The following is a 24892-nucleotide window of genomic DNA, read 5'->3' as shown; positions in this document are numbered from 1 at the left end:
ATTCTATCAGAGTGGGGAAGAAGATAAATCAACTTTAAAAACAGAGTTATGTTAAAAGAAGTACTTTTCCAGCAAAAAAGTAAAAGAGGAAAAAACAGGATGCACTCAGACTATGCTTGCAAGCATTTAACAGGCCCTCTATAAATACTTACTTATAGAAATGAAAACATTATGAGTTTTCAGCTCTGTAAAAAATAGTTACTTAAAATAATTTTCTAGCTAACTTTCAGTTGATGCTCATCTTAGCTTTTCCACCAAATGATACACACTTCACTGCAATACACAGCACAAAAACTGTTTATTGCATTCTTGTGAAAGCAAGACTATGCTACCACCACAGAAGAGGGGTATTATGCAGCACCAAAATATGGCAGTGATAATTAATGCTAATAAATGCAACCTTGAAAGCTTCAGCCCTGAACAGTATTATCTAACCTTTAATCACCATGAACACAGAAGGAAACAGCACCAGTAAATTTGCTGAAGCGCCTATTCAGTCAAAGGGGAAATGCTTAGAAAAAGACAGAGAGCGATACAACATGATCCTTCTTTACCTCAGGATACACAATTGTAGATTCAGAATATACATCTCTCATATCAACTAAAGTCTTACGACTTGCAAAGTCTGCTCCAGCTCTAAGAGCTATTAGGGAGAAGGCCTTCTGGCACCACCTAGTGGACTCTTAACATTTCAGTTCAGTATTGAAAACACTCCTCTTGCTTGCAGCTCGCCATCGGTTTGCACTGATGGTCTGCTCAGCAATGGCAGCAACATGTCAGAAGACATGTAGGGGCAAAGAGCCACTCTAAAATGGGGATGTTGGTTGAAGGAATTTCTTGGTTACGTAACATTTTAATCTCTGTAATTCTGTAACAGCTCTGTAACTCTGAGCTGTTAGTATGTATCACACATGAACAAAACATAACTTCAGCATTAACTAGTTGGATGAGGCAGGTACCTTATTTAGACTCAAATTTTAGCATAGGAGCAGGAATGATAATCCCATGCAATCTTCCCTCTCCAAAAGAGGATATTAATGTTAAAATATAACCCTATATAACTGGGGGGAGAAAAACAAACGCCTACTTTTAGTTTATGTTACTTTCAAAAACACAAAAACTAACAACATCATCTTAACTCTTCTGTGTTGTGAGAATTTAGCCATGCAAATTCTAAGGCTTTGTTGAAGTAATCTGCAGGCTCATCAGCCTCTCTCGTGTTAGGAACTTTATTCCCTTATCACTAGAATTCTGAAGGAGCGATAACATCTAACAAGAAAGATAATAGATACATAAACCCAGTGAAACACAAAGGTGATTTTCAGCTGACAGTCATGAAGAGCAATACATTTCAATAATGGATTTTTTTTTTTTTAATCAGCTCACAGACTAAATCAAGTATTACTTTCTGACAGCAGCCTCTACAGTTTTTCTTATATTCATAGATGCATTGTTATTTGTCTAGAATTGTACAGAAACAAGTAACAGTGGCATACACCTATGCATTCACATATATAAAAACAAAATACACATTTAAAAAATAAATTTTCTGTCTACAATGCTATACTGACGTAGCTGCAGATGATTCAACAGAAGATTGAAAGAACATGAAATGTAAACAACCACTTCTTGCCAATGGGAATGGCTTTTGTTAAGAACGGGGCTGTAAATACTACACTTTCTGTACAAAGGGAAAGAAACACTACTTTTTTATTTGCTTTAGGAAAGATGCTTCAAGAAAGCAATGTACTATACAAAGACAACTTTCTTAAAAGCTAACATAATAAAATATACTCTACTATCAACACAGACAAAAAATATGTAATTATTCTGGATCTAGATACAGGTGTTTTTTACCTTTCAGCAAAGTTCTGTACTTTGTGTGGACAACGCAGAATGCAGCACAGTACAGTTTCTATTTATTAACATTCTTAAAACATTTTAGCATAAGCAACTGGATAAACATTAACCATAATCATAGAAACATGGAATCAGCAAGGTTGGAAAAGATTACCAAGATCATCTTGCCCAACTGTCCACCTACCATCAATGCTGCCCATTCTTTAGTACCACACCTACACATTTCTTGAACACCTCCAGGTATGGTGACTCCACCAGCTCCCTGGGCAGCCCATTCCAGCACCTGACCACTCTGAGAAGTTTTTCCTAATACCCAGCCTGAATCTCCCCTAGCACAACTTGAAACCATTCCCTCTTGTCCTATCGCTAGTTACACAGAAGAGGCCTATTCCCACCTCACCACAACCTCCTTTCAAGCAGTTGTAGAGGGCAGTAATGTCTCCGCCGAGCTGCTTCTTCCCCAGACTAAACAGTCCTGCCTCCCTCATGCCATTCCATATCACTATCATCAGAGAGCAGAGAGCTCCTGTCCCTCTGCTCCCGAGTGAGTTCAAATACAAGGTAATTTGGCAGAAAATAATCACCTCTGCATTCCAACTTGTCCTCAGGTACAGAAGGGGCTAGGGATTCTAGACTTTCATTCTGAATGATGCCCAATTCAGGGTTAACAGTCTGGTTGTATTCAATATATTGACCACCACAATTACAGGTGTACTAACAATACACTTTCAGGTTAGTAGCATTCACTGAACTCCTACTGCCATAGTTAATGAATCTGGTCACATTCAATAAAAACTCTCATGCTTAGATTAATGAATAGTATCTATCTGTTGCTTAAATAAACTACAGATTTGTTGGCTTGCCAGTAATAAATTCACTGTCTGCAAAGCACATGCAAAGACATGAGAAAAATACATTCTGGACACAAGCACATGAAGTTATAGAACAATACAGAGATTTCCAAGTTTTTCAGGGAAACTCTCAATATAACCAAGTGTTTGAATCTTAGCCCAAGGTGTCCCTATGGGGGTGAAAGAGGATCAGCCTGTCAACTGATCTCATAAATTAAAGGTGGACTGTGCCTAACATCCAATGGTATTTCCCTGACATTTACTCTCTCAAGCAATTTTTTTAACTATTTCTAATTTTTTTTCAGGTGGAGCCTGAGTGACTGTATTGATACACACCTTTGTTATGATTACTGCAAAATTTTCTTGCTATGCTTCAAAGGTATAGACAGAAGAACTCAGGGCGCAACTTAAGTGAGAAGTGGTCATACCGTGGTGACAGGTAGCTTTTGGGATGGAGGTGTGTTTTAGCTGTATGAGATTGTAGTGAACAAAGTTCACCCAAATGATGGTATTTTGTCAAAAAGTAACAGTCTATCAGTACAGAGTGACAAGGTGGTATCACAGTCTGGCTGCAACGCCTGCATTCCACCCTCCTGCTGTTTCTCTTACAGTTAGCACATCAAGCTCTATCAACACCTAAGGTTGCCTAGGGAATTTCTGCAAGGAATGGATTCCTTGCATATACCAGCTGCACTATGCTTTTGTGCCTTTTCTTGATGTGTGAATAAAGCCATACCTTCAACATAAGTCTAAATTCCAAGTCACCTCTAGCAATCATTCCACAGGAAGCTGCAGGTTGCTGCAAGGCCTCCACTTCTCTGTTCTGAATAAACCAAGAAACCTCAGCTGCTTTTCATATCTCTTGCTCTCCAGATCCTTTACCATCTTTATTGCCCTCTTTAATAGTTTCATGTTCTTATATTGTGACACTACCACCTGAACCCAGCACTCGAGGTGAGGTCACAAAGCATACAGCAGAGCAAGACAACTATCTTCCTTGCCAGTTGCCACTGTTGGACCTGATGTGCCCCATGGTACGCTTGTACCTTTTGGCTGCCAAGGCACAATGCTGACTGAGATTCAACTTGCTATCAATGAAATCCTCCAGATTCCTTTCTGTGGGGCTGCGCTCTGGCCTCTCACCCCTCAATCTGCACTCGTAACAAGCGCTGCCAAATAAGACATAGAATCTGATGCTCTTGTAGGTGTTAATGTGGCCCTCTAATTTGCTCAGTTCTCTGCAAGGCCTCCTTGCCCTAAAGTGAGTAGATAGATCCCCCAAATACACTGCTGTATGCTTTCAGTAGTATTTGCGCGTTCAAGTCCCACATTCAAATCATACAAAGATATAAAAGGAGACAGGCCCTAAAATGGAGCCTGCAGAAACCCCACTAGTGACTAGTTACATCTGCTTAATAAAATTCCTCTTACTATAACACACTAAGCCCAACCTGTCAGGTAATTACACACTCCAGTCCAATATAAAAAAAACAAAACTAAGACTTGCCATGTTCTCTACACCTCTGCTCTTCTCAGTTCCCACTATTTTTAGTATATGGACAATCATAGAATGGCCTGGGTTGAAAAGGACCATAACGATCATTGAGTTTCAACCCTCCTGCTATGCGAAGGGTCACCAACCACCAGACCAGACTGCTCAGAGCCACATCCAGCCTGGCCTTGAATGCATCCAGGGATGGGGCATCCACAATTTCTCTGGGCAACCTGTTCCAGTGTGTCACCACCCTCTGTGTTAAAAACTTCCTCCTAATATCTAACAAAAATCTCCCGTCTCAGTTTAAAACCATTCCCTCTCGTCCTATCACTATCCACCCTTGTAAACAGCTGTTTCCCCTCCTATTTATATGCTCCCTTCAAGTATTGGAAGGCTGCAATGAAGTTTCCTTGGAGTCTTCTCTTCTACAAGCTAAACAAATGCAGTTCCCTCAACCATACAGGATAGATGCTCCAGCCCTCTGACCATCTTAGTGGCCCTCCTCTGGACCCAGTCCAAGAGCTCTGTGTACCTCCTGCACTGGGGGCCCAAGGCCTGGATAGAGTACTCCAGGTAGGACCTGGAGCTATGTAGAGAGGGACAATCACCTCCCTCTCCCTGCTGGGCACTCCTTTTTTAATACAGCCCAGGATACTGCTGGTCTTCTGGGCTGCAAATTCACACTGCTGACTCATGTCCAGCTTCTTATCCACCAGGACTCCCAAGTCCTTCTCCTCAGTGCTGCTCTCAAGGAGATCTTCCCCTATAAAACCTGGGATTACCCTGACCCATGTGCAATACCTTGCACTTGGCCTTGTTGTACCTCATTAGGTTCTCATAAGCCCACTTCTCCAGCCTGTCCAGATCCCTCTGGATGGCTTCCCTTCTCTCGAATGTATCGACTGCACCACCCAGCTTGGCATCATCCGTGAACTTGCTGAGGGTGCACTCGATGCCATCATCTACACCATTCATGCAGATGTTGAAGAGCAGTTGTCCCAAAACTGACCCTGTGGGACACCGCTTGTGACCAGCCTTCACCCTAACACAGAACCATTAATCATAACCCTGTGGCTGCATCCAGCCAGCCAATTCCCCTTGAACAGTCAATCCATCAACTCAACATCTCTCCAATTCAGAGAGAAGGATGCGATGAGGGACCATGTAAAAGGCTTTGCACGTAGATGATGGTAAATGAATTCCATCACTCTTCCCCCATCCACGAAAGCCATCACTCCATCATAGAAGGCCAACAGATTGATCAGGCACGATCTGTCCTTAGTGAAGCCATGCTGGCTGTCTCAAATCACCTGTTTGTCTCGTATGTGCCTTAACACAGCTTCTAAGAGGATCTGCTCCACGATCTTCCCAAGCATAGAGGTGAGGATCACAGGCCTGTGGCTCCCCAGGTCTTCCTTTCTCCCTTTCTTAAAAGGAGGAGTAATGTCTCCCTTTTTCCAGTCACTGGGGACTTCACCAGGCAGCCATGATTTTCAAATATGACGGAGAGTGGCTCGGCAACCACATCAGCCATCTCTTTCAGAACCCTGGGATGGATATCATCTGGCCCTATGGACATATACACAATTCAATTTCATGAAGAGGACTCGGACTCTTCCACCATTACAGTGAGACAGAAAGCATTCCCCACACCTTCATCTAGAGGCTCATGGTCCTGGCAGATACAGGAAGCCTGACCACCCGTGAAGACTGAGGCAAAATACTCATTCAGTACCTCAGCTTTTTCTATGTCTGAGGAAGCCAGCTCCCCATTACCTTTCATCAGAGGGGGAACACTCTCCTTGGCCTGTCTCCTCCTGCCCATGTACCTGTAGAACCCCTTCTTGTTATCTCTCACATCCCTCGCCAAGTTCAGCTCCATCTGTGCCTTGGTTTTCCTAATCCTATCTCTATACACACGGACTTCCTCTCAGGATACACAACCCTGCTTCCACATCCTGTACATTTCCCTCTTTTCTCTCAGTTTAAGCTGCGGGTCCTTGCAGAGCCGGTTGCTTGCCTCCCCTGCTCGACTTCTGCTCTGAGAAGGTTGTCCTTAAAGAGCTGCCAACTTTGTTCTGTGCCAATAGAGACAGTTTCCTAGGGGATCCCACTCAGCAGTTCCTTGAGCGGCCGGAATTTTGCTCTTCTAAAGCATGGGATCCTAGCTCTGCTTTTTGGCAGGCTCTCATTCTTCAAGATCACAAACTCCACAAGACATGGTCACTACAGCCCAGGCAGCCTCCAGTCTTAACCTCTCTGACGCTCTCCTCTGCGCTGGTGAGTACCAGGTCCAATAAGGCTTCACCTCAAGTTGGTCCATCTATTACCTGGACCAGGAAGTTGTCCTCGACAGACTCCAGTAATCTTCTGGATTGTCTGCCACCTGATATTCCACTATTCCAGCAGATATCCAAATGGTTGAAACCCTCCATCAGGACAAGAGCCCATGAGCACAACACCTCCTGCAGCTGAAGCAAGAAGGCATCATCAACAGCCTCCTCCTGATCAGGTGGTCTGTAGCAAATTCCAATCACTAGCTGCCCCTTACTGGACAGATCTTTGATTTTTACCCACAAGCTCTTGACCTGATCATGGCTGTTCCTCACACACAGGTCTTTGCAATCTATCCACTTCCTAACATACAGGGCAATTCCGCCACCCCTCCTACCCTGTTTATCCCTTCTGAAAAGCCTGTAGTCCTCAATCAAGGTATTCCAATCATGAGATTCATCCCACCATGTTTCCGTGACAGCAATTAGGTCACTTTTCCAATTGTGCCACGGTTTCTAACCTCTCCTGTTTATTTCCCATGCTGCGTGCATTGGTGTAGAGGCATTTCTTGGAGCCTTCTCCGAGCCCTCCTTACTACCTCCAGGACAAGTCTGGGATTTTCCCCTATCACCTCTCAAGGTAACAGTGTTTCTCTGTCATCTAGTATACCTCCTTGCCTCATTATATCTAGTTTAAAGCCCTTCTAACCAACCCAGCCAGCTTGTTGCCAAGAATATTTTTAGCCCTTCTAGTTAGTTGACTCCTGTCTGATGTCAGCATCCACTTTCTCTAGGCTGCCTCCGAAACCATATTACCCAAAGCCCTGACTGCGACACCATTCGCAAAGCCATTCATTTAGCATGTCTACCCTCCTCCTTTTGTGCAGATCCCAGTCACCATCTGAGAAGCCAGAGGAGAACACAGTTTGTGCTGTTGATCCTTTCAGCAGTCTCCACCAATAATCTCCCTCTCACAATCCCGGATGTTCCTCAGCCCTTCTACTTCCTTCTTTAGCTCTACCACCAGGCTGAGCAGATCATCCACCTGCTCACACTGCACACAGATGGTATCCCCGCTGCCCTCCTGTAGCAGTGACAGGGTCAGGCATTCTCTGCAGCCTGAGACCTGAATTGTGGCACGGCCGTTCATACTCTCAGTCTGAGTCTCCACGTCCCCTTTAGCAGCAGCTCGCCGCCATGTGGTGACCACGGTTGCACCTCCGTGCATCCAGAGCGCAACGACCTGTGAAGTGATCTGTTAAGTGCTTAAATGTTAAGTACTCTCCAGTATGGCCAGGTGCCCTGCACTGTCTGTGCAAACTGCTCTGCCGTCCCCTCTTTGCCCGTCCTGTTCGCCACGATCCCGGCTCGCTGCGCTCCCTAGGCGCCGCCTTTACTCGCACAGGGAGTGGTTGCCGCCGACACTCCTCACTCCGCCCACACACGTCAGAGCTGCCGGGGTAGGGGGACTCTTTCGCTCTCCCTCAGTTTCTTGGAGCTTCTTAGGTGCGTTCTTTTTTGTTGCGATTTGGACTTCTACGAACAGTCCTTCGTTGCGAGGCTCTGCTATAAGGCTCATCTGCCCAGGGTTTGCCCTGAAATGGCGGCTACAGGCACTTTTAAGATTGCCGTCGACACTCCTCGTTCCACCCACACTAACATATAATGACTGTGTTAAATGTGAAAGAAACCTTAAGGGTGCACTTCGCGAATCCTTCCACCCCACTAGTCACAGAACCGGGCAAACCAGCCCATAAACCGTTGACACTGTTAATACTGTATACATAAATTAATTTATTGAGATAAATGGGTTAAGTAGTCTCACCACCTAGTTTATCTGGCTTTGCCCATGTTTCAGTACACATCAGTTACGCTTCTAGACTGCCTTGGACTCTTTGCTGGTCAAAACCATTTATTTTTGTATCAGTTTCTAAAGCTATCTATCACTCCCAGCATACTGGATGCAAGTAAAACAAGTTTTCCATTCCTTTCCAAATGTGGCTTTAAAAATGTTAGTGCACCAGCACTGCCTTACACTCATTCATTACTCTTCTCCCTCACAACTTCCAGTCTTTACATTTACTCAAGTTATTTTATCACTGACTGTAGAAAAATTCCAGTAGACAATAACCAGTCCAATCAGCTGCCTTTTTTTTTTTTTTTAATTATTTTTTACATCATTCCCTGTACCAATAACCTTCTGGAATCACAGCAGTCTTTTTTCTAAGACAACTCGCAAAACTAGCTGCAATATATGCTTCCCTGTGGTTTCTGTTTCCTGAGGGCTACTTGTTACAAATACCTTTTAGCCATCACCACTAAGAATCTCACAATTTCAGTCAGTAATAAAGCCATAAATAAGTTAAAAAACAAACAAACAAAAAAACCTCTCCCAGATTATGGTTGCAATCATACTCACCGCACACAGTGCTGGATAGAAAGAAAACATACATAAGGACTGAGAAAGTCCTGCTGATAAACCCTAGCAGGTCACTGCTATATATGCATGAGCAGGAATTACTCAATACTTAATTGCTCAGAGTTGACGTCTTTCACTAGTAGCTCACTAATTTTTCCATTAGTAAAAAACACACTACATCTTTATCAAACTTTGTACATTAAATACACTCTTGTATACCTGTTTTAAAAGTTAAAGCAGTCTACAGGTTCTTAAGAAAATAATCAACATCCTTCTCCCATTTTCTCTTGTCATATCATCATCATGAAGACAATTAAACAATTTTGATTGAAATTTTCTTAGAAGTTTAATTAGCTTAAAGAACACATCCAGAACAAAAGAGAAATTCTAACAGTCCATCTTGGATAGTGATAAGCAATTGCAAACAATGCCATCCAGGTTTAAATACAAAGTAGTTTCCAGCATACACAGAATAATGGACAGACAGCACCACAGTTCCCCAGTACTACTAAATTATTAAACAGCTTATTTAGCATTTCCCCACCATGATATCATCCCACAAACAAGCCACATTAACCCAAAAAATGCAATAAAAGGAAACAATTGTTAATTCCTAACTGATCAGCTCCAATATACTGGTGTTTCCATCATTTACTAGAGAAAGTATATTTGTTCAAACTTTTGAGATCAGTAGTCTTTTTGCACCTTCCAACCAATCAAGTAACATTTATAATTCACAAGGTTATTCACGTTCTTACAGTCTATAAGCAAAATTAGGTAAGCCAGCTACTACTTTACTGAAAATTCTCTAGCAGCTCTTAATCCACACACTGCAGTCTAGTACGGACTCTTAATTAAGGAACCATATTTGTCCAAAAATTCAACCTGATGCTTGACAGGTCAAGTTATAAATCACTTTCAGTTAAGTTTTTAACCAGTTTAAGCCATGCACAATATGGGACATGCAAAAGCAGTTTCATATATCTAAGAGAACGGTCTCAAAATATTATTTGAAAGAAAAACGTTTAGTCATCCCAGCAAATGTTTCATTACAATACATAAAATTCAGTGACTCATAGTTTTCACCTTAAGCCACTAGTCACAACTTTAAAAACAAAAGAAAAGGTTTAGGAAGCATTTTTCAAAATTCCCTATTGTTTTAATAGTTTTACCAAATTCTTCAAAATGGACTAGAGGTAATATTGTTAAGAGGCAGAATTCTTTCAGGTAACACTTCATTAGCCCTAGCCACAACAGCCTTTTTCCTTTTATGAATATGAACTGAAAAACTTTCATTTTCCTCAGTATTAACTGCACTCAGGATGGGAGCTAGTGAAAACAAGAACTGGTATTATATGCTCTCATGCTTATGTAACTGTTTATGAGAAAAAAACTATAGTAGTAACTTAATTGACATCATTACCTCACAGGTTTGAAAGGTAGAACAGCTACAACCATGAAAGCCTTTAATAAAACAGACAAAGTTAAAATTTGATTATTCCGTAAGGCAGATAGACAGTTTGCATACACTAAGCTAATGACAGTCTTCAGGTATACAGAATGAGAAAACCAACATTCTCAGTGTAAGAGCTAAAAGTTATTTTACAATTAAGAATTAGTGAACTAATTAAGACTGCCAAAAGAAGAGAGAAAATCCACTCCTGTTACCACCTCAGAGAGCGGCAATCCCACAGAAGTACACAGACTGGAAGAAGAACTCTCAGTCTTGAGAGCAGCTCTGCGGAGAAGGACTTAAGGGTTCTGGTAGATGAAAGAGATAAAAGTTGTAACATGAGCCAGCAGCGTCTGCTTGCAGCCAGGGAAGCCAACAGTACCGAGGCCTGAATCAGAAGAATGGCCATCAACAAGAGGGAGGTGATTGCCCCTGTCCAATGACCCAAGAATATAATGCTGAGGAACACTCCTAATGCGGTACAAAAGGCAAACTGCAATTTAATATCATTTTATTTCTGTAAGAAGTACTAAATAAGTACTTAATTTTTTTTTTCTTCCAGTAGAGTTGGAGCAAATGTTTCTGCTTTAGTAACTTAAAACAAATAAACAAACAAACAACACCAAAATAACAAACCACCTGGAAAACAAGTATCTCTCCTATTCCTTTAATTTCCCAGAACACAAGAAAGTATGACTTAACTAACAAGTTTGTGAATTTTACTGCTTCCACTAGAAGTCTTAATGATTAATTCTACTAATATGTAGGAAGTCCAGTCCTGATAGAATACAGTAATTGCAGCCTTCTACGCAAGACAAATTTACATCTTGTCAAATTCTCTTCAAACAGCTTAAGAAAAAGAATTTCTCTCAGAGAATGTGCATGGTATGCGGACTCTGTCATGCATGGATATATTTATTCATGTACACTAAAATTTTGCAATTGCAATGGAAGTACAGATACACAATACCTGATATATCTCTATCTCCTCTGTACCTCTTCCTATCCTCAAAATCCTTGGAAAATGGATGAAGGATAGGAATGGGATGACTGCATATTCCTGGAGTTATTCAGAGAAGAAAGAAAGGCCTATAAACTACTGTAGAAGGAATGGTACAGCAGTGGGTTTTATATCCAAAAGGTAATAATATTTAAATACCAATCCTCAAGTCACATGGGCTGACAGTAAGTAACTGACAATTACACTACATGCTCACTAAACAAGACAAGCTATCAGTATGTCAGCTGGTGGTTACAATTAACAATAGGTTTAGGATTTTTCTTAAAACGGAAGAAGGACAGACAATACACGTGCAAAAAACAGAAACAAAATGAATGGAAAACTGAAGCAATTATATCATTAAAGAATGATAATCTTGAAATAAAGGATTGGGAATGGGATATCACATATATAAGCCACACTCAAAAAATAATGAGGAAGAAAGCCCCAACAACCTTGTTTAAATAATAGGTTTTAAGTTTGGTCTCCCTTTAAATAAAATTATTCTTCTGAAATTCTCTCTAAGTATAAGGAAACACTTCAACAATACATAAATAAACAACGAAGAGAACAAAAGATAGTTAAGTTCTCTAAGAGAATGTATTGCAAAAAACTTCACAGATTTAGCTTATTTTAGAGCTTATCAACAATAAAACTAGGATTTGCCTGAAATTAATCTGATTTAAATGTAATAGTTGCTGTCTCCCATATTAGTAATAACATCATAACCACATTTAATAACATCTAGCTAATGGACTAAGTAACATTTTGCCATACGGTTGTTCTTTGAAGAATTTCTTGTTTCCCATACTAATCCAAATAACACAAATCAAAACATAATACAAAAATAAAAAAAAAATGGATCACTTCAGTGCATATATTAAAAACATACACTGGCTGTTCCACTGAGCAGGAATCAAGCTGAAAAAAAAAAAACAGGCTAAAGTCAAATGAGCTTGCAACAGCATAAATAAAAAAAATGTATTCATTAACATAAACTTTTAATTTCCATATTAACTGATGTACAGATTTTTTTAAATAAAAAAAAACTAACAACAAATCTATTTCCCCGTGAACAGGTGGGAAGAAAAATCATAACACTTATTTATACGCATTCCTTGGCACAACTAAACTAATTTTCCAAAAAATTATTTTGCTCATTACTGCAATACTATGCACACTTTCAATACTAGGACTCTGAAGACATAAGTATAGAACATCATTTTTAAAGAGTTATTTTAGAGTTCTTCACTCTTTCCTCAAGCAGTTTGACTAGGAAAAACTTCTGTTGTTCTGAAATAGTATGTTTTAATAACAAAAGTAGAATTATGAGGACAGAAATTCAACAGCTCGATTTCAGCACTATTCTATTTCAAAAACTGCTAGTTTAGCCACCTTACTTTAAGAACAGTAAAATGTATTGAGATAGTAAGCTGAAGAATACAAGATGTAAGGGGTCCATAACACCGCTTGGTTTTGCTAACTCAAAAGGAATTTGCAAATAGCATTGCTTAGTTTAACTTTTGCTAACTCAGAAGGAATTGCTTAGTTTAACTTTTGCTAGCCCAAACACATTCCCAAAAGGAAGCCTTCTCAAGTCAGCAGAAAGGGGCCAATGAGAGATCAATGGAAAGGGGAACAAACAGGATAAAAAATTGCAGAGGCACGCAGGGTGGGAGAAGAGCTCAAAACTGGGACAAAGGTCAAAAGGACATGGCGAGGAAGACTACTAACTTCATTCAGGGATGACCACCAGGTGGGGAGGAAGATGTCAAGCCTTCATCCAACGACCATCAGAGGAAGCTACTGTGCATGCACTAGGGGGAGGGACAGTATGTAAATGAATTCCCATAAAAGTAATGAATGTGTCAATAGGTCTTGGGAAATACTGCTGAATATGTATGGCTTCTTGGCTTATAAATACATTGCAATCCCATTCTCCGGTGTGCAAGCTAGGAGGAGCGATCCCTCTTGTACCCAGCGTGTGGCACAGTGCTGAAATAAAAATGTATCTGCTCTTATAACTTTACGTGGGTTAGAGAGTTTGATTCCGCAAATCAGTATCCCTCCCTAGTATATCTCCCAGTAATATTAAGATACAACTTTTCTGCCCATCCCACTGCTACAAGTCTTCCTGCAGCTTTACACAACATGCCTCTGAAGCACAACAGAGATCTTAGACCATCCCTACTTAGTCTAAACAACAATCTACTTGCTGACTGAACCTCATGTGTATGTTCCAGTGACTGATGATTTAATGAATGCAAGGTCCTAGAAGATCATTCTTTTACAAATATTTTCAAAGGATGTAGTATTTATTAAAATCCCAGAGCATCTTCCCTGCATACCTTTATTCAAAGGCAAATCTTAAGTCCAAAATCCAGTGGTAACCTTAAATAACTCATAAGTGTTCAGCCTACTTCAAATTATCTTGTGTTCAACCATAGGGAAAGAACATGTACAGACATCAGGGTTACAAGCTGTTACAGGTCACTGTAATTGCCTGCAGTTGCAAACTTCTGCACTGTAGCAAATACGAATTGTCTTAGATTTCCATCACTGATAGGCAGCCATTCTTCTCCTCCCTGGAACCAGCACATGCACAAAACCAACCACTGTTTGGGATACTTTATGATAATACAGTGCTGCGAATCACTGTGTTTGCTATCGTTCTAAGGTAAATCCAGCTTTAAGTACTACTGCAAGTGTTTTGTTCTTACTCATTCTTTTAAAGACGTAGTCAACATAGCTCAGTTAGTGTATTTGTAATACGGTTTAATGCTGTATTCCGATCTCTGGAAATTAGGTGAGGAAACATCCAACAGAAAAGCGAGAAACTTCTCTGTTTTCTGCTTAAATGCCTCCTTTTAGGTGATGAGAGGCACAAAACAAAGGCTGATGACTTGAGTTTTAATTGCTATTATCAGAGAAATGAAGGCACAAGGATGCCCCAAAATTCTGAAAAGCAAGACCAGGGCAAACATATCAATCTGGCTGTTAGGAGGTAATGGAGTGGTAAAACTGAACTATGTGTAGCAAACTATGTAAATCAAATTCTGGAGTGACATCTCTTCAGGAGGCTGTTTGATCTTTCAATGATGTTTTTCAGGATCCAGCAGCCAGTGATCTGTACAAATCGAGCTAGCAGATGCTGCTACATATAGCTGCTATTGAAGAAATATCAGTTTAATATTTTTACAGAAAGAGGAAAAAATAGGCTTGCATTTCACAGACCACTTTCATCAGTACTCTGTAGACTATAAGTGAAAAGAATTTTCTTGAGCAAAGCATTCAGAACTTACAAATCCAGTATGCCTGAATTTTCAAAGATGTACTTGACTAGGAAAAGCCACTGTGACACTGAACTGAAAGTAAACCTGATTTTTCTGAGCAAATCTTAAGAATTTTTTACATTAGTTACCTAGACTAATTATTTTGATGACATACTTGGAGCACTATTTCCTAAGGCTTCAACAACTTTATCCATGGACTTCCACAAGCAAGAACATACTTTGTTTCCAGCCCTCAGACACGACAGTCTTCAGGAATTACTGATTATTACGAGTTTACATTCAACTTCTGCAGCTGTTTTATAACTCACAAAGAAATCACTCTTTGTCTAAGATAAGCACTGGCACACTATCAGTCTAGGGAATTCAATGTCAGAACAACCCAGCAACACCATGAAGCATAATAAGCCAAGTAACTATGTATCACAGAGAATGATAGAATGCTTTCATTTGAGAGGGACCTCAAAAATTACCTAGCTGCCAACCACTGGGATCAAGCACCATATCAGGCTGCCCAGGGTCCCATCCAACCAGTCCTTCTCAGCAGAGCTCTCAAGGTGTTTTTCTCCCAGAGAGTGGGATTGGTCTCTTCTCAGTGGAGACAGGACAAGAGGAAATGGCCTCAAGTTGCGCCCAGGTAAGTTTAGGTTGGATATCAGGAAAAACTTCTTTACAGAAAGGGTTGTTAATCATTGGGATAGGCTCCCTGGGGATGGTTGAGTCACCACCCCCAAACGTGTTTAAAAACCTTTTGGATGTGGTGCTCAGGGACATGATTTAGCAGAGGGTTATTAGGGATAGGATATTATGGTTATGTTGCGATTGGATTTTATGATCTTTAAGTTCTTTTCTGTGATTCTACTTGTAGAAGAGCTGCTAAGGCTGTAGAGAAAAAATATTGTTTAAATACTCCATCAACACTGGATTAACGTGAAAGGGAATGGTAAGAACTTAATTTACCTGCTGGTTATACTGTTTTGCTTTTTAAGTAAAAGATGAGCACTCTGAGCTCTCAGCATTATATGGTATTTTGCTTACATACTGATTTTTTAGTGGAAAATAAAACATCCTCCACATGTAGAAGTTGAGATGGAAAAGAGAAAAAAAATGAGGGCAAGAAGTCAAGCCTCTAAGAATGAAAGCTGCTTTGAAATCAGTGTTGTTTCCTCACAGACAACATGTATTCATTGGACTGGACAGTAAGCTCTGGTCAAAAATCTTGTGTTCTAATTATTTTATTACACATGAAAATAATGTATTGTAAAAATGAAAAAGATATAAGAAAGCGCATTCAATAAGACAGGACTCCAAGGTAGAAACTTTCAACAACAACAGTTAAACGGATAAAGGTTTTTCTCTCCCTTTTAGTTTTGCCATCCCTGCAGAAAGCTGTTTCAGGTCAGATAGAAAGATCAACTAACAAACATTTAACTAAGACTTATTTCTTGAGATTTTCTGAGATTTTTTAATCACTACAGTTAATGATAACAATGACAACAAAAAGCACACCCTTCTTTCTTTTGGAAGTACAGATGCAGAGAGAGACTAAATTGATTTTTAGTATTTAATCAAGCTTGAGTCTACTCACAGAGAAGGTGTCTCGCTCCAGTTAGTGGAGGGAGAGGACATTCTTTGATGTATGTATACCTGATGGTGAGATTAAGATACTACAGGTCAAACATTGGCCCAACCACTTTATTGCAAATCCTAGTTGCTTAGGGAGATGGGGGAAAGGAAGATAGGTGGAAAAAGATAGGAAATAAAAGCAAGTTGTTTTTGCAGGAAGCAAGAGAGAGAGAGAGTAACCACCACGGATTCAGCGCTGCTCATAGTGCATCCATTGGTCTGGCCATCATAGGGAATGTGAGAAAACCCAAAAGCTTCACACCACAGTAGCAAGGAGGCCACTGGGGATTCCTACTCAGGAGATTTTTTTTTTTCACCCTAAAGGAATTTTCCCAACTACTTAGTTTAGCTGGGGCCTCTTATGCCTCCCTTCTCAGTGTTTTTTTGTTTGTTTGTTTTTCTTCTTGTTGCTGTACACTCTTGGCCAGATAAACTAGCAGGGAATGGTCCTTCATTTACGAGTGCACAAACATTATTGCCTTTTGCAGTGATCAGCTCCAAGCAGCGCTCCCAAAAAAGACTACTTGTCTCCCTTCTGCTTATCTTTACAATCATAAGCAGAAGTATGGTGGCACGGTGTAGCTCACCACTCGCCTTCTAGACAAGTTCCAGCTGCCCGTTCAAGCCTTATAATCAAAAGGCCTCACAAAGCGAATTTTGAGCCAAGAAAAAAAAGAAAAAAAGGGTTCAGAAAACATCTCTCACATGCAGGGAGAAAGAAATTCGGAAAGGGAAAGAGATATGCATCTTACAGTGAAAACAGCATCTCAGAAGGCAGAGTATCCATTCCCATAAAAACATGCTAATCTTTTATCTACAGATTTCTATTTGTCCAATCAATAAACAGAGTGCATACAAGATCACTCCTGACTTTCATGTTGATGCTTTGTATCTAACCTCGTGCAAACTCCACCCAAATGTCTCTGAGACATGTGTTTAGAGGCTTAATTATGACTGAAAACTATGTTTACACGCAGCACTCTCTCTTCCAACTTTTCCTCCTTCAACTAAGTTTTATACATAAGGGGAAAAACAAAAAAACAACATTAAAAAACCCTTCAAATTAATCTACATACATTCAGCAATAATACAGCATGTATTATTTGTTGATACAGCCACATGTCTCCAGCTATATGAAACAAAACCATCTCACCATCCTTTCCATACAAGCCAATGCTCACTTAAGCCAGGTCTTGAGCTACAAGGACAGCATATAAGACAGAAGTCTTTTATCTCAGTATTTGCCCCAGTTCTTATTTCACTTTGCAACTCACATCATTGTTCAAAACATAAAAAATTAAGGAACATGATGGGCAAATAAACATCCAGAGTCATGCAGTCAGAGCCAACTGTCTTCTGAGAATGAGTTACACCCTCCTAGATGTAGCTTTTTTGTTTGTTAGTACCATTCATGTGAAGAAAAAAAAAAAAGAGAAGAAGATCACCTACTCTCTAAACATTTTTCCAAAGACCAGTGCATGTATGCTGAAGACCAATGACTGTATGTTACAGACATTCAGAACAGATACAGCACTCATCAGTGGTAGCTGACAAGTGCATACTGTTGAATACTGGAGACCAAAGCAATTAAAGCAGGTGTTATGTTTGTCAAGGCATTTGAGAAAGCTTAACTCAAACTCAGGGAAACATGACCACAGAAGTATTCCAGAACATCCTCTCTTCTACCTACTCAGCTCACAACATCTAATTTAAGTCTAGAAAATTCCATATTTAATTATCTCAACTGCAAATATAATATAGCACTTTAGCTAACTTTCTTCAGTGTTATTAGGGAAGAATTTTGCATGGGGGAAACATACACAAAGTTAGCAGAATAAGTTCTGAAACAGAAATAAATAATTTTAAATATCAGACAAATTTGATACATCTTTCAGATTTTACCCAGTGAGGGTATGAGATCATGACCTAATCAAATTTATTTTTACATTTACATTAATACAAGAAGAAGTAAAGTAATTTGATTTTTTTTTTTTTAAGCATGTCAAATTAAGTGTAAATAGGTATAATTCCCTAGATTACATCATCATTTCTAGTAATTCCAGGATTACAGATTGAGAATAGCTGAGCTAACTTGACTGGATATTAGGTCATATTTCAGAACCAGTGTTGAGGCATTATAACAAGCTGCCCAGTGAGGTCGTACAGTCACTGTTCCTGGAGGTGTTTAATAAATGCTTAGTGGGCATGGTGGTGATTGCTGAAAGTTGGACTAGATTATCTTAGCAGTCTTTTCCAACTTTATGAATTACAGAATCATATCTTAACATGCTAGTTATCACTTATGAGCAAAATATGGCGTAAGAAGTAATTTTCTGAATTTTAGACACTACTAGAGGGGATACACTCAGACCATAAAGTCCATTCCTATCCCAAAAGTAAATTGCCAATCACTTTACAGAAACCTTTTTTGTGAACAATTACTGACAGCAGCTTTGAAGAACGCATTGTTTGAGTAAGTGAAATTTCTCCTTGGGAAGAATACTGCAGTGTTCCACATCAACACAAAAGGCTCCCATCCAGAACATAAGGTGATGGTTGGTCTGAGCTCCTCTAAAGAAATGTTCCTATATGCATCTCGTTCAGTAACAAAAGGTTCGGCCATTATAATTACCTAAAGATAAAGCAAAGGCAGCATGAAAGCTGGCACACAAGAAAACTGCTTCAAGTTGTGCCAGAGGACATTTAGATTGGATATCGTTAAGAATTTCTTCACTGAGTGGCTGGTTATTAACCAACAGGCTGCCAAGGAATGTAATGGAATTGCCAGTACCAGAGGTATTTAAAAGAAGTATGAACATAGCATGTAGATGCAGAGTTCAGTGGCGCACTTGCAGAATTTTGTATGAGGGTTAAGTTTTACAGACCCCAGCACTGTTTGATCAGCTAGAACAATTTCCCATGCTTCACAACAAGCCAGTGAATGCTACAAAAAAGGCACTACATTATTACTTTTTACAATAATCAACCACACCTGAACAGAGCAATATCACTTTAAAAAGCAGCACCAGTGTTAGATGTGAAATTGCCAATGTTATACTTTACAAACCAGTTAGCAGAGTGGTCTTAAAACAGATTTAAGTTACAAACATTCCCTGTATTCATTAATTGTTCTAACAGGAAACTAGGAAAGAAAAAAAAAAAGAGAGACAAGCATGTAAAGGATTGAAAAATAAAATAAAAAAAATTAGAAGTCCTTTTGAAAGCTACTGTTATGATTCAACCCAGCAGGCAGCTTAACACCACACAGCCCTTCGCTCACTTTCCTCCATCTCGGCGGGATAGGGAAGAATTGGGAAAATAAAATTAAGTAAAATTTGTAGATTTAAAGAAAAAATTAAGAAAGTTAAGGAAGATATACATATATAAACTATCATCACTGCTATTATTTATACGTGCTTACATGTATCTGTGCACTCATATACAAAAATACAAAAAGGTCTATTTCTACATATAGAGTTCTGTCCCCTTGCTGCTCCTTGTGCCCCCTAGGCCTCTAGCTTAGAGGGACAGTATGAGAAGCTCAGAAATTAGCATGCCCTTGACTCTCCACAGCCCTGCTCAGCAACAAGTAAAACTTTGATGTATCAACACTGTTCTCCTCCAAAAGCCAAAAATCAGCATCATACCAGACACTATGAAGATTTACTCTGTCCCAGCTGAAACCAGGTCAGGTACACATTCAGAGGAGAACTATCAACAGGTACTTTCTCCTGAAGTTACGCACTCACTTAGTCCAAGTTGAAAACTTAGGATGCAAAGACTAGCTCTGAAGCACTGGGAAGATTCTGATAACAAAAGAAAGATCCACTGTTCACCTTAAATACAGCAATACGTTTTATCAGAGAACTTTAATTCGCAAGCATTTTCAAATTTACAGATACAAGCAGTCTTAGATTTACTAAACTAGTAAATGGTATGGCACTAAGCCAAACAAAAAAATCTGAGAAGCAAGCACGAAGAATTGCTTTGTCAAGATGGCAAGGATTTAACCGAATCAATAATCATGAGGTATTAATCAATATAGTGATTAAAAAAAAAAAAGAGTTACCATAAGTCAGCTACATAACAGCAAATGCAAAATTGAGAACACAACACAGGAATAAGTGAAATGATACAAATTTGTTGTTCAAATCACCATATAAAATTAAAGATCTAAAGCTCAACTGTCATTCTAAATCACTGAAATCCATACAACTACTCCTAAAATGCACACTACGCTCACCAGAATTTGTAGGTGTATAACTTGAACAACCTCAGAGCATTCAAAAATAATGGGAAAAACAACAAAAAAATTACAATAATCAAGTGGTTAGGAAAAACCCAGGAACTAACCTTTACCAAAACACCGTAAATATCTGCCTGTGATTGTTTACAGTACTTTCAGTAACTCTTATATTGCAGACAGATCTCAAAAATTAAAAGTATATATAACATACATAATATACCTCAACATCATCTCCAAAACTTTTCAATAATTGCAAATATTGGAATATATAATCAAGTAGCATTTATTCATCACAGTTAATGACAACAATTTATAATAACATTTTGTGGAATTACAACAAAGTATGCAAGTATGCAGATCAAACAAGACCTCACATAACTTGGATTTAGCAGTTCTACAACCAAAGCAAAAGAGATGTTTGCGCATCTGCAGAAGCATACACAGCAACTCAACATATTCACCTCCTAGATTCTTCAGCAAATTCACATTTTACAGTATAAGGGGAAGCTAAATCACTACCATATCATGAAAGAGTTGTTTGAATTAAATAACTTTACCTTCATTTGGAAAGTACTTTAATGATACAAGGCCTCTTTGCCACTAGAATCAACGGTACACACATAAAAACAAATTAGTTAACTACACTGCTTCAAGGAACTAAACACCTATCCATGTTATAAAGATGAGGGGGATGGGAAATAGTCTGAAGCCTGATGGAAGGAAAGTCAGATTTCCCATTCTTGTAAGTCACGCAGTATGCCAACATGTAAATAGCATCTGCATAGCAAGCATCTTGACACGCAGAAAGTATTTACCAGGTGTGTGTGCATGGGAACTGCTGAATCATGGCCTGAACCTCTGACTGACCACCTGAGGTGAGCAATGAGTCAGCCGGGGAGCATAGGTGAAGGCAATTCACCTGCGCTACCGGAAGGTGTGGAGCCTGGCTCCACCTCTCCTAGACCCATTTAAGAGCTGACTGGCACTGGGGAAGGATCTCTTTTTGGAGATCACTCCTCTTGGAGTTTTCTCGGCAAGCTCAGGACAAGGATAAGCTTTCTATCCATTCTTCAGCGTGATAACCTGTTTAGCCTTTCTTCTCCATTTCTTAATTATAACATCCATATAATCATTGATTATACTCCAGGAAAACCAATAAAGATTAGCATCTGCCCCCCATAATAAAACTTTGAAGTTCTGAGGAGTAGTCAGACAAGGAAAATTAGAAAAACTAATAAAAACCTCTCATACCTCTTACAAAAAAAAAGAAGCTGTCTGATCATAGAAAATAACTTTCCATTACAATGATTCTATCCTTTAGTTAACTTCAGCTAACAAACACTTTAAAAAAAAATAATAAACTATTCGTCACATCGATTCTAGAGTAACTTATAAAAACATCTTCATATGCCCATATGATTAGCAAGTCAAGTCTGACCTGAGAGGAAAGTAAGCTGGGCAAAACAAAATGAAAGCATGTCACAAGCCACGAAGTCTGCCAAGACTGGTCTTTTCTTCAGACTAGAACTTTACTGAAATTATTTTGTTTTTCTAACACTGGGAAAGTAATGCATTATATTAAGGAAAAAAAAAAAATCAACATACCTAAACACTTTGGAACAGCTATAGCATCATCTGGGTATTTACAGACATCAAGACATCAAAGAGCACAATTTGGCAACTGTAAGCAATGAAGGTAAAGGACAAGAAGTCAACATAAGAATGCTACATAAATCAAAACAATACACAGAAAATACTGAAGTCTGAGATAAACTAAAGGTATGTGATACCTTCAGGACTTGTAATTTAACTGGTAATTTCAGATATTCAGAATTACATTGAGTCATGACTTAAAACAGTTCACTGAGAAATGCTACTTTGCAAAAATTAATCCATTTATTTCCAACAGAACTAACCAACTGATCACAAAGGCTTCTCTCTCAGGCTTATTTCCCAATATGAGAAAGTGAACAGTTTCAGAAAAGAAGATTTTACTAAGATTTAGCTAAACATTGCCTTACATTATCCACAGTGAAGAAAAAAAAAAAAAAAATAACACTTGACTGTCCTCGCTTCAAGACACCAGAGGCACAACAATTTGGCAAGTTATTGAACAAGATCAGATTATCAGGAGTCACTTCAACCAACAGCATATCTTTTATAACCAACTAATCAACACATCTAAGACAGAAAAACTATCTTCTGTGTGTCAATTAACTTCAACAAAGTAGAAATGAAGTTTACAGAATAATTTCTAGAAACAAAACTAAAATGTCACAGAGTAATAAATGTGACTGTTAAAGTGGCTCTTTTCAGACAAATCCATTGTCTAAACAGATGCGTTATATACGATGTATTTTTATTTTGCACGTTTTGACCATTTTGTTCGGTCCCCTAAGGACCAGCTTAAGTAGCCAAATACTTATTCTAGGGGCAGGAGCTGCATATCGCAAATGTTTTAGAAACATTTCACACATTAGCAAAACAGCATGACTGCAAAATTTAGTGGCTATAATAAAGAACAACATATTACCTACAACAAGTAAAGTATTCCAGTGGTTTTACCAACATCGCCCTCTTGGACAGGTTGTTAAATGTAAACAAATTGTAACTGCTGCGGAACCTAGCGATATATAATGTTACAGGCTTTTGCTCAGGCTTTTCCATCTGAGTAGTACAGTTGGCTCAGAAGCCATTAAATAGATACACATTCTGAAGTTGTCTTGTAACCTGGGTGACTCCAGCCAAGTTTTACATTGTTGTAAACTCATTACCATCATTTATTTTCTCCTTGTGCCCAGTTAACACAGAATAGGAAAACAGATGAAAAAAATGTCACAAAATTAGGAAGCATTTATATGTGATACTACACTTCAGCACTAGAATTAAGTAACTATTTATGTATCATATGACTATGCTGTCCCAGTGCTCATCTGCTAGAAACTTCCAAAGCAAAGTAGACAAAGATGACAGACCTATGGCATTTGTTACTTAACAGCAATGCTCACGTTTTAAGAGAAGCTGTGGCTATCTATGTCTGTAGGCTTGGAATAAAGTCCATGTCTTTAAATATAATATTTGAAGAATATTTACTATGAGTTACAGTAACACGCCTTGAAAGCAGAGGCAAGTATCTCTGCACCTTCAGCATTCACGCCTACAATTAAAATTGATACAGAAATCAGTTCTGCAGCAGGTCATTTTGGACAAGCCCAACAAATAACTTTATTTTGGTTTTGCCTGCAAGAAAGCAATAAAATAAGCAATTTTCAATGAAGCCAGAAGGAGATACTCTCAATAACTCAGGTCAGGGGGTACTGAACTGAGCGTTCCTCTGGTGGTAAACGAGGTTAGATGTATGCTGTCTTGTTTTAGTTGAAGAGCTCTCTTAAGCCACAATGCCATACCTTTTCAACAAAAAAGGAAGCAGGAAAACAGAAGTGCTCCTATTAACAAGGACAAAGTACTTCAGTTTGCCATCATCCTCAGAAGGGAAAATTAATCTGTGACAGAAAACTACCAACACGAAGGCCTCACAAGTGTTAATTCCTGTTTGTATTCCATGATTTGCCAGCTGTTTGAGAAACTGACAAGATGAAACACAGAACGCAAAAAAATATTCCTTTTACCTACACAATGCCTGTTCTGACTCAACTAGTTCAGGTCTTTCAAACGTGACTGTGCCGAGTTGTTACATTAAACTGAACTACACCCTGAAATTAAAAGCCCTTGATCGTTCTACAAGAGTAACACAGTATTCAATCTCTGCCAGCAATGTGGTGCATCAGCCTCCCCCCCACCCAAAAAAAGAGAAAAAGATACGCACATTCCAAACAAGCCTCTCTCTGCAGGACTCATCCAGCTCTCCCCTTTCCTCCTGCCCTCCCCCAGCCTTGCCAGGTTCCCAAACCCGCTGATTTTAGGTTTCATTTTGTTGTAAACTGCAAAACGAACGGAGAAAGCACCCAAAGCAAGGATCCTTACCCTTGAAATCCCACCATGCGTGCAACCAAGGAGGGTGAACTGTTTTTTTCCTTTTTTTTTTTTTTTGTTTTTTGTTTTTTTTTTTGTTAAGGGCGTCTTGTAGGAGGGAGGGGAAGAAACAAAGCCTACATGGAGGAGAGGCTTAAGCGGCAGAGGCAGAAGGAGAAGGCGGAGAGCCCGGCAGAGGAGCAGGGCGAACGTCAGCCATGTTGTATGTGTGTGTGTTGGTAGAGTATTTACAAACCTGCAGCTGCGGCAGCGCTTGGAGTCTGGGAGAGGGGGCAAAGCAGGGATGAAGAGAGAGGAGGAAGGGGAGAGACGCACCGGAGAGCGAGAGAAGGGTGGGTGGGAGGAGGGGAAAGCGGCGGCGGCAGCGGCAAGAGACAAAGGACCGC

General features: G+C 39.5%; 1 long non-coding RNA gene across 1 annotated transcript in view; it reads right to left on the bottom strand.

Moving 5' to 3' along the window:
- LOC104915134 overlaps positions 1-24886 on the bottom strand; it is a 32498-nt gene extending 7612 nt beyond the window's left edge. The window contains exons 1-2 of the long non-coding RNA XR_796250.3: positions 24498-24886; positions 22119-22194 (exon numbers count right to left, since the gene is read on the bottom strand). This is a non-coding gene — a long non-coding RNA (uncharacterized LOC104915134). The remainder of the gene's footprint in view (positions 1-22118; positions 22195-24497) is intronic.
- Between the last annotated feature and the right edge of the window lie 6 nt (positions 24887-24892).

The sequence above is a fragment of the Meleagris gallopavo genome, chromosome Z (assembly GCF_000146605.3).
Source record: "Meleagris gallopavo isolate NT-WF06-2002-E0010 breed Aviagen turkey brand Nicholas breeding stock chromosome Z, Turkey_5.1, whole genome shotgun sequence".
NCBI classification, from domain to species: Eukaryota; Metazoa; Chordata; class Aves; order Galliformes; family Phasianidae; genus Meleagris; species Meleagris gallopavo.
Note: the sequence above shows the minus strand (reverse complement) of the source record. Positions and strands in the feature narration are given on the sequence as shown.